The sequence below is a fragment of the Eubalaena glacialis genome, chromosome 9 (genome assembly GCF_028564815.1).
Source record: "Eubalaena glacialis isolate mEubGla1 chromosome 9, mEubGla1.1.hap2.+ XY, whole genome shotgun sequence".
Taxonomy (NCBI): Eukaryota; Metazoa; Chordata; class Mammalia; order Artiodactyla; family Balaenidae; genus Eubalaena; species Eubalaena glacialis.
This window is the reverse complement of record NC_083724.1, coordinates 83,812,100-83,819,755: the sequence shown is the minus strand read 5'-3', so window position 1 is coordinate 83,819,755 and position 7,656 is coordinate 83,812,100.

The window sequence follows — 7,656 nt, the reverse complement described above, 5'->3', positions numbered from 1 at the left end:
TTTTTATACTGTCTTTCTTTTTTTTTAATTCACAAATACTTCCAGATACTAGGAATAGATACTACACAGATACAAGGGCACATCTCAGCATCTTTAGAAGTTGAAAAACAATATTTGGGCTGAAAATTCCTAGTTGTTTTTACCTCCAGTGAATATTAAAGCAAGAAGTATATTGGTGATTACCCGGCCCAGCCAATGCAAGAATCCTTCTGTAACATCTATGGTACCAGATTTTCATTTGGCTTCTACGTGAACATTCACAAGTCAATTTTGGTCAATTGTAAGCACCTCTAATCATTAAAGACTCTTCTTTTAGAATGTACTGAATCCGCCTCCTTTTCATTTCCCCTCACTGGTCTTAATTCTGTTCTCAGGGACCACATCACTACTTAACATCTATTTGAAAACAACTACCATGTTCACAATGAAACTGTTTTCTCATCTAAGTGGAACTTTCCTACTACTTTTTCAAGGTAGTGCAGTAGAGTGGTTAAAAACACAGGCTTTAAAATCAGAACAGTTCTGGGGCTTCCCTGGTGGTGCAGTGGTTGAGAATCTGCCTGCCAATGCAGGGGACACAGGTTCGAGCCCTGGTCTGGGAAGATCCCACATGCCGCGGAGCAACTGGGCCCGTGAGCCACAACTACTGAGCCTGCGTGTCTGGAGCCTGTGCTCCGCAACAAGAGAGGCCGCGATAGTGAGAGGCCCGCGCACCGCGATGAAGTGGCCCCCACTTGCCACAACTAGAGAAAGCCCTCGCACAGAAACGAAGACCCAACACAGCCATAAATAAATAAATAAATTAAAAAAAAATCAGAACAGTTCTGGCTCATATCCTACATCCACCATTTACCAGCCATGTGACTTGACAAAAGATACCTAACCTCTTTAAGCCTCAATTTTCTTACCTGTAAAATAGGCGTAACAAAGCCCTCATAGAGTAAGCACTGAAAAACTAGCTATTTATACTCATCTGTCTTTCATGTGATTTACAGATCTTTCACTGAAATCACTTTCCTCTGGGTACACTCTGGTTGTCATTGTCCCTTTCAATAAGTAGCTCCCAGAACTTAATGTGGTCCTTTTAATGTGGTCTGAATAAGTTCATAGTACAAAAAACTCTCGTTATAGACAATAAACCTCTTTTAATGCAGCCTAAGCTTAAATTATTTTTTGGCAGTGAGGCTACTTAAGTTTGTGGTCATCTGAAACTTACAGGTGTTTTTTCATTTGAACTATTATTAAGCCAGGTCTTCCTTGGATTGTGTTTGTTAGTTTTATATACCTAAGTGAAGGGTTTTTATACACGTATCTATTATACATTTTAAAACTTTCTTCAGCCTGTCATTGCAGAGATTTTTTAATGATTCTGCCATCCAGTATATTAGCTAGTCTCCTAAGTATTACCTTCTGTACATTTGATAAAGATGACTCATATCTTCCATGTTGACAAAAGTGTTGACCAGAATAGGACCAAGTACAAAGTCCTGTGGCATGCTGCTGGAAACTTTCTTTCAGGCTGACATTTTTTTTAAAAAGAGGCATTATGTTGGTATAAATATTGAACCAGCTTTGAAGCTGCCTAACTTTCCTATTTTCCATCACACATTTCCCCCTTTTATTTACAGAGACATTGTATAAGGTTTTTGCCAAATACCTTGCTGAAATCAGGGTTACTATGCCTGATTATCAGCCCAGTAGAGCTATCAAAACCTATCAATAAAGTTACTCTGGCACAATATTCTCACCAAACCCATTCTGTCTTCTAGTGCACATTACTTAATTTTGTTTAATGTTAATGATTAAAAAAATTTTGGAGGGAAAAATTACAACCTTACAGAAAATCTATACGTACAAAAAACTTTCTTTTCCCCTGATCATTTGAGAATAAGTTGCCAACCTGATAGTCCAGAATACTTTCTCTGTTTTGTAAAAACAAGGACAGTCTCTTACGTAACTGCAGTATAACCATCAAAATAAGGATATTAACACTGTTAAGATTATAACAGCTCAATTCTTAGCCCCCATTCAAGTTTCTCAAACTGATGGAACAATGTCCTTTACAGCAAAAGCACCCAGCTCAGAACCACATGTTGCATTTGGTTGGCCTGTCTTCTTCCTTGTCTCCAGTGTGGAACAGTTTCACAGTTTTCCTTGATTTTCATAATTTTGACACATTTGAGGATTACAACCCATTTATTTAATAAAATATCTCTCAGTTTGGTTTGTATATTTCCTCATGATTAAATTATGCATTTTAGGCTGGAAAATCACAGAAGTGATGCTGTGTTCCTCTCATGGTATCCTATTAAGTGATGCATGATACAGGTCTGTCCCATTCCTGAGGCTGTTTGCTTTGATTGCTTGATTGATATAGTCTAGCAGCTTTCCCCGGTATAAAGTTACTCTTCTCCCCTCTGTAATTAATAATTTGTGTGTGTGTGCTTTAAATTATGTAAATGTACTAATCTTCATCAAATTTTCAATTTATTTATTCATTCATTTATATCTTATGGACTTGTGGCTTCCTATTCTATTCAATGAGTTGTAATCCATTATTTTGTTCTCAAATTGTCCCCAATTTGGTCATTGGGAGCCTCCTCAAGCTGACTTTTGTGTACTTTTGACACGTCCCATTGTTCTCTTAGCACGTTTTTTTGCTTTCTGGGACAAAAAAGATGTACTTTTCCTACTGCAGCCCTGTGAGTCAGGTATTTTCCAGGGAACTCTGGGTCCTTTTGTAAGCGGGGAAAGAGCCAAGATCTGTGTGCTTGGTGTGCTTATTGCTCCTAGGCCTCTCAGTGGACAGAGTCAGGAATACACACATGCACACACACACTCATGGATACACATATTTCCATTCATAGTCATATCTATATTGAAAACTACGAGTTCAACAGATTCCAATCCCAACATTATAAAATTCATTCTAGTTTTCTCCTTACCACATTTGTAATTCCCTTCTCTGACAGGAAGAAACCTGGCTTCCATTATCCTTAATATATTTACAGTTGAATCTCATGATTTGAGGTAGTTTGTTCTATAATGTCACTGCAAACACTGAATCATTGCTGCTAGGGGAAATACAGAGTTAGGTCCCTGTGAGCCTCTCATTAACATTTTTATCAACTGATCAGTATATAACCTTGTTTTATGTGTTTCTGTTTAAGGACATTTTATTAATATATATTATTGATTCATTAACATTGAACTTATGGTTAACAGCAATATAACTCATGCTGGAACAAACCTCATTTAACACACGTATTTTCTCTGTAAGGCACATCACAGGGTTCTTGCCCTTAGGAGCACTAGACTGCACTTCAGCACTACGATCGGGGCCATTTTAAATAGTGAAATCACCAACAAAAAGCCCCAAATGTTAAAAAACAAAAAAATTAGACTGTGGAAAGGACACTTGTTTATAATGTGGAAGCTGAAACAAAGGCAGAGTGTCACTTGTCTGACCTCAGCTGGGAACGTGTGCATCAAGTAACTCAAATTTTTTGCCACTCTGTGCATGTCTACAAATGATTGTGAAAGCATCACAAGTACTGATTTTGAGGTTACAAATGAATTTTTGCAAGTAAGTGAATTCGCAAATAATGAGGATCTGTATTCATTTGATCAATTTCCCTGTTTATAACCAATCTCCCATGGGTACTGCCATCCCCTCCACGTGGGAATGCCCTTGTCACCTTGCTCAGGCTCTGATGCCCAGCTCCAGGCTATAATGCCTACCTACCACCTAGCCTCTTCTCCCCTATTCTCGCACTCACCTAATGATTTTAGGACTCTTTCAGGAAGAGAAAGAGGAAGGAGACTACTTCGTTTTGAAGGGTTTGAAAAGAATCTCTCCAAATTAATGAGATATTTCAGAGGTACAAAAGATTAGATAAAGATGCAACAAACATTTGTGTATCGATGTGCTTAAAGAATAAAACAATACAGATAAAACAAAGCACCCACACACACACACATATCCTTCCCCAATTATCATTCCTTTCCCTCCGTCCCAGAGGTAATTACTATCCTGATGTTTTTGTTGTCATGCCTATGCACATTTTTACACTTTAATATAACATTGTTTTGCATGTTTTAAAACTTGATATAAATGATAAACTATAGATCATGATATGCAACTTGCAGCTTTTGCTCAATGTTTTTGAGATTTTACTCAATTGATACTTTATACATTCTGGATACTAATTCTTTGTTGGTTATAAGTTTCCCACATTTATTTTTCAGCATATAGCTTGTCTTTTCATTTTGTTTTGAAGTTTTTGATGCACAGAAATTTTTAATTTTAATGTAATTAACTACATCAGTGTTTTCTTTATGATTTGTGCTTTTTGTGTTTTATTTAAGAAATCCTTTTCTAGCTGCTAAAAGCTATTAAGTTTTGCTTTTCACATTTAGATTACCAATTCCACACTGCTCCCTCCCTACCCCACTCAGGCTATGATACAATCTGCTGACATGTATATTAATACAGTCATACTCTTTAGGGATTATACCTTGGTTATCCACAATTGAAATTGAGTGTTTAATCTTCCAAGAAAGCTAAAACTTTATCTTGTAAACAACTAAGCATTTCCCCTTAAACTTAGTTGAAGAATATTAGGAAGGCCTTATGTATTAACTAATTAAGATAGTCATATTAATACATGGTCAAGTCTGTTTTCCAGAGCAATGAATATAAATATAAATAAACAAATATATATATTATGTATATATATATGTATATACATAATATATATATATATAAAATCAGCTCATGCAATTACAGAGGCTGAGAAGTTCCACAATCCGCCATCTGCAAGCTGGGAACCCAGGAAAGCCATTGGTGTAGTTCTGAGAACTAGAGTGCCAATAGTGTAAGTCCTAGTCGAGAACAGTCTACCTGACTGTTTGAGCTGATGTCTCAATTTGAAGTCAGGCAGGGAGAGAGAATTCAAACTTCTTCTGCCCTTCCATTCTATTCAGACCCTCAAAGGATTGGATGATGCCTATCCACATTGGGGAAGGCCATCTGCTTTATTTATTTATTTTTTAAAATTTATTTATTTATTTATTTTATTTTAAAAATTTTTGGCTGCGTTGGTCTTCATTGCTGCGCGCGTGGGCTTTCTCTAGTTGCGGCGAGCGGGGGCTACTCTTTGTTGCGGTGCGCGGGCCTCTCATTGAGGTGGCTTCTCTTGTTGCAGAGCACGGGCTCTAGGCGCACGGGCTTCAGTAGGTGCAGCACATGGGCTCAGTAGTTGTGGCTCGCAGGCTCTAGAGCACAGGCTCAGAAGCTGTGGCACACGGGCTCAGTTGCTCCGCGGCATGTGGGATCTTCCCGGACCAGGGATCGAACCCGTGTCCCCCTGCATTGGCAGGCGGATTCTTAACCACTGTGCCATCAGGGAAGTCCCCATCTGGGGACTTGAGTCTACTGATTCAAATGCTAATCTCATCCAGAAACATCCTCATAGATACACCCAGAAATAATGTTTAATCTGGGCACCATATGTCTCAGTCAAGTTGACACAGAAATTTAACCATCACATCACAATTAGTATTTAATTTAAATGCATCACAATTAGCATTTTTGTAAGCCTCGGTACTTAAGTGGTTTTATTTTTCTGCAACTGTAAATTCTCCCAACTTGGGGAATAGGTACTTAGAAAGAAACAGATGAAAAATGTTGCCATCTCCTAATTGAATTCATGCCAATTTATGAGAATCTTATTCTTTAAAGCAGTATGGACCAAATCTGGCCTGCTGCTCATTTTTCTACCTATTTTTCTACAGCCTGAGAGTTAATAACTGTTTTTACATTTTTAATGGTTAAAAATCAAAAGGGGAATAATATTTCATGACCCATAAAATTACATAAAATTAAAATTTCAATGTCTGTAAGTGAAGTTGTAACACTTGATTGACTGATTATTGTCTATGGCTGCTTAGTGCTACAACAGCAGTGTAGTTGCAATAGAGATTCCATGGCATGCAAAGTTTATAATCTTTACTACCTGGCCCTTTATAGAAAAAGTTTTTTGACCTCTGTCTGATAGTCTTTTCTCAGATATGTCTCTAAGGATGGGGAGGGCTAGAATAAATATAGTCTCAAGAACTTTCCAACGCTAGAGAGTTTCAGGCAAATATAAGTTGTTATGAGACTATGTTGGAAGACAATTCCCCATTGGTCTGTTGCATTTCTGCATGTCTGGTGAGAAAAGGCACTGACCCCTTTTAGCTTTTCAATGATGCTTATACAGTGAACAGCAGCCTTGGAAGATATTGTGTCTGGCTCCTTTTGGAGCAAAGGGCAGATGTGCTTACAGCCTTGGACCATAGTGTTCCCCTCCAGGGCAAAGAGCAGCCCAGTTTACTGCCTATTACGAAAGATTTGGGTTCTCTAAGCTCAGAGAACCCTCGCTTGTAACAGAAGAGCAAGTACAGATGACACTGGTCCTCTTTGCCTTGCCCTGTGGGAACTGGGCCCTGGGGAAATGGTGCATGACAATGCTGCCGCTCTGCCTACTGTTGTTGCTGCAAGTAATAAAGTCCTTTGTCTATGACATAGGAGCCTTGTGTCTTCTGTCCACATCCACAAAACTGTGGCAGACTAATCCAATAGCTTGCAAGTAGGGCAAGTAGAGGCTGATACTAGATCAGCCTCAGGTCTACCCCACTGTAACAACTAGTACTAAGTTTTGCCCTCTTTCAGACAACAGTGACAGAGACATGCACTACATTGAACGTGAGAGGGAAATTTGCAACTGCTATGGCAGAAACCAGGCAAATTTTTAGAACTCTGGCTGGTTGGCTAGGGAGTGGGCATACAATGCTTGTAAACTGTTCTTTAGCTCATCCCTTCCTTGAAGTCTATCACGCTAATCTTAGATCTATCCAGAGATGACAGTAAAGGTTTTTTTTGTTTTTGTTTTTGTTTTAACAGCACATCCAAACTGCTAAAAGAAGCTTTGGCCCTCTCAGAGAGATTTTCCTCAGGCAGACTAATTCCTGTGGGAAATCATAAATGAGGCATTTAGATTAAGGCTCTTACTGCCCCAGATTGGTTTACAATGCTGGTGAAGTAACCCAATGAAGATTGAGAAACAGACCCAAAGAAGTATAGATAACTTCTTGCAATCAGCCCTGATATCATGGAAAACTCCCCCTAGCACTTACATTTAATTTAAGATATCTTATTTTGATAATGGGGCAACAGATGGCTCAGATTAAGGTGGACTCCTCTAAGAAGGTTGTCAGCTGAAGGACACAAACTCTTGCCATAGCCGGAAAACGTGGCTGCAGCTGCCACAGAGCCTAAGGCTGAAATAATGTGGGCAAATAATGACTTTGGGTGGACTGAAACGTTGGAATTTTGTTTGGTTAAGCTGAGGTCAGCCACTGCACTGCTTAAAACAAAGTCAATGCACCTTGTTTTCCACACACGGTCACTCTCTCCTTCCATGCCTCTTACTCCCTCCCTTCTCCTCTACCCCAATCTCAGCTACTTTAAGGGAAAGATGATTAGGGGAGGGGCCAAGGTTTCTGTGTCAACATGGGGGACCGGAGGTCTATGCACCTGGCAAGTATGCTGGGAAACTTCGGGGAGGGGAAGAAGTCGAACTTGTATGGCTCTGCTGGATACAGGTGCCCAAG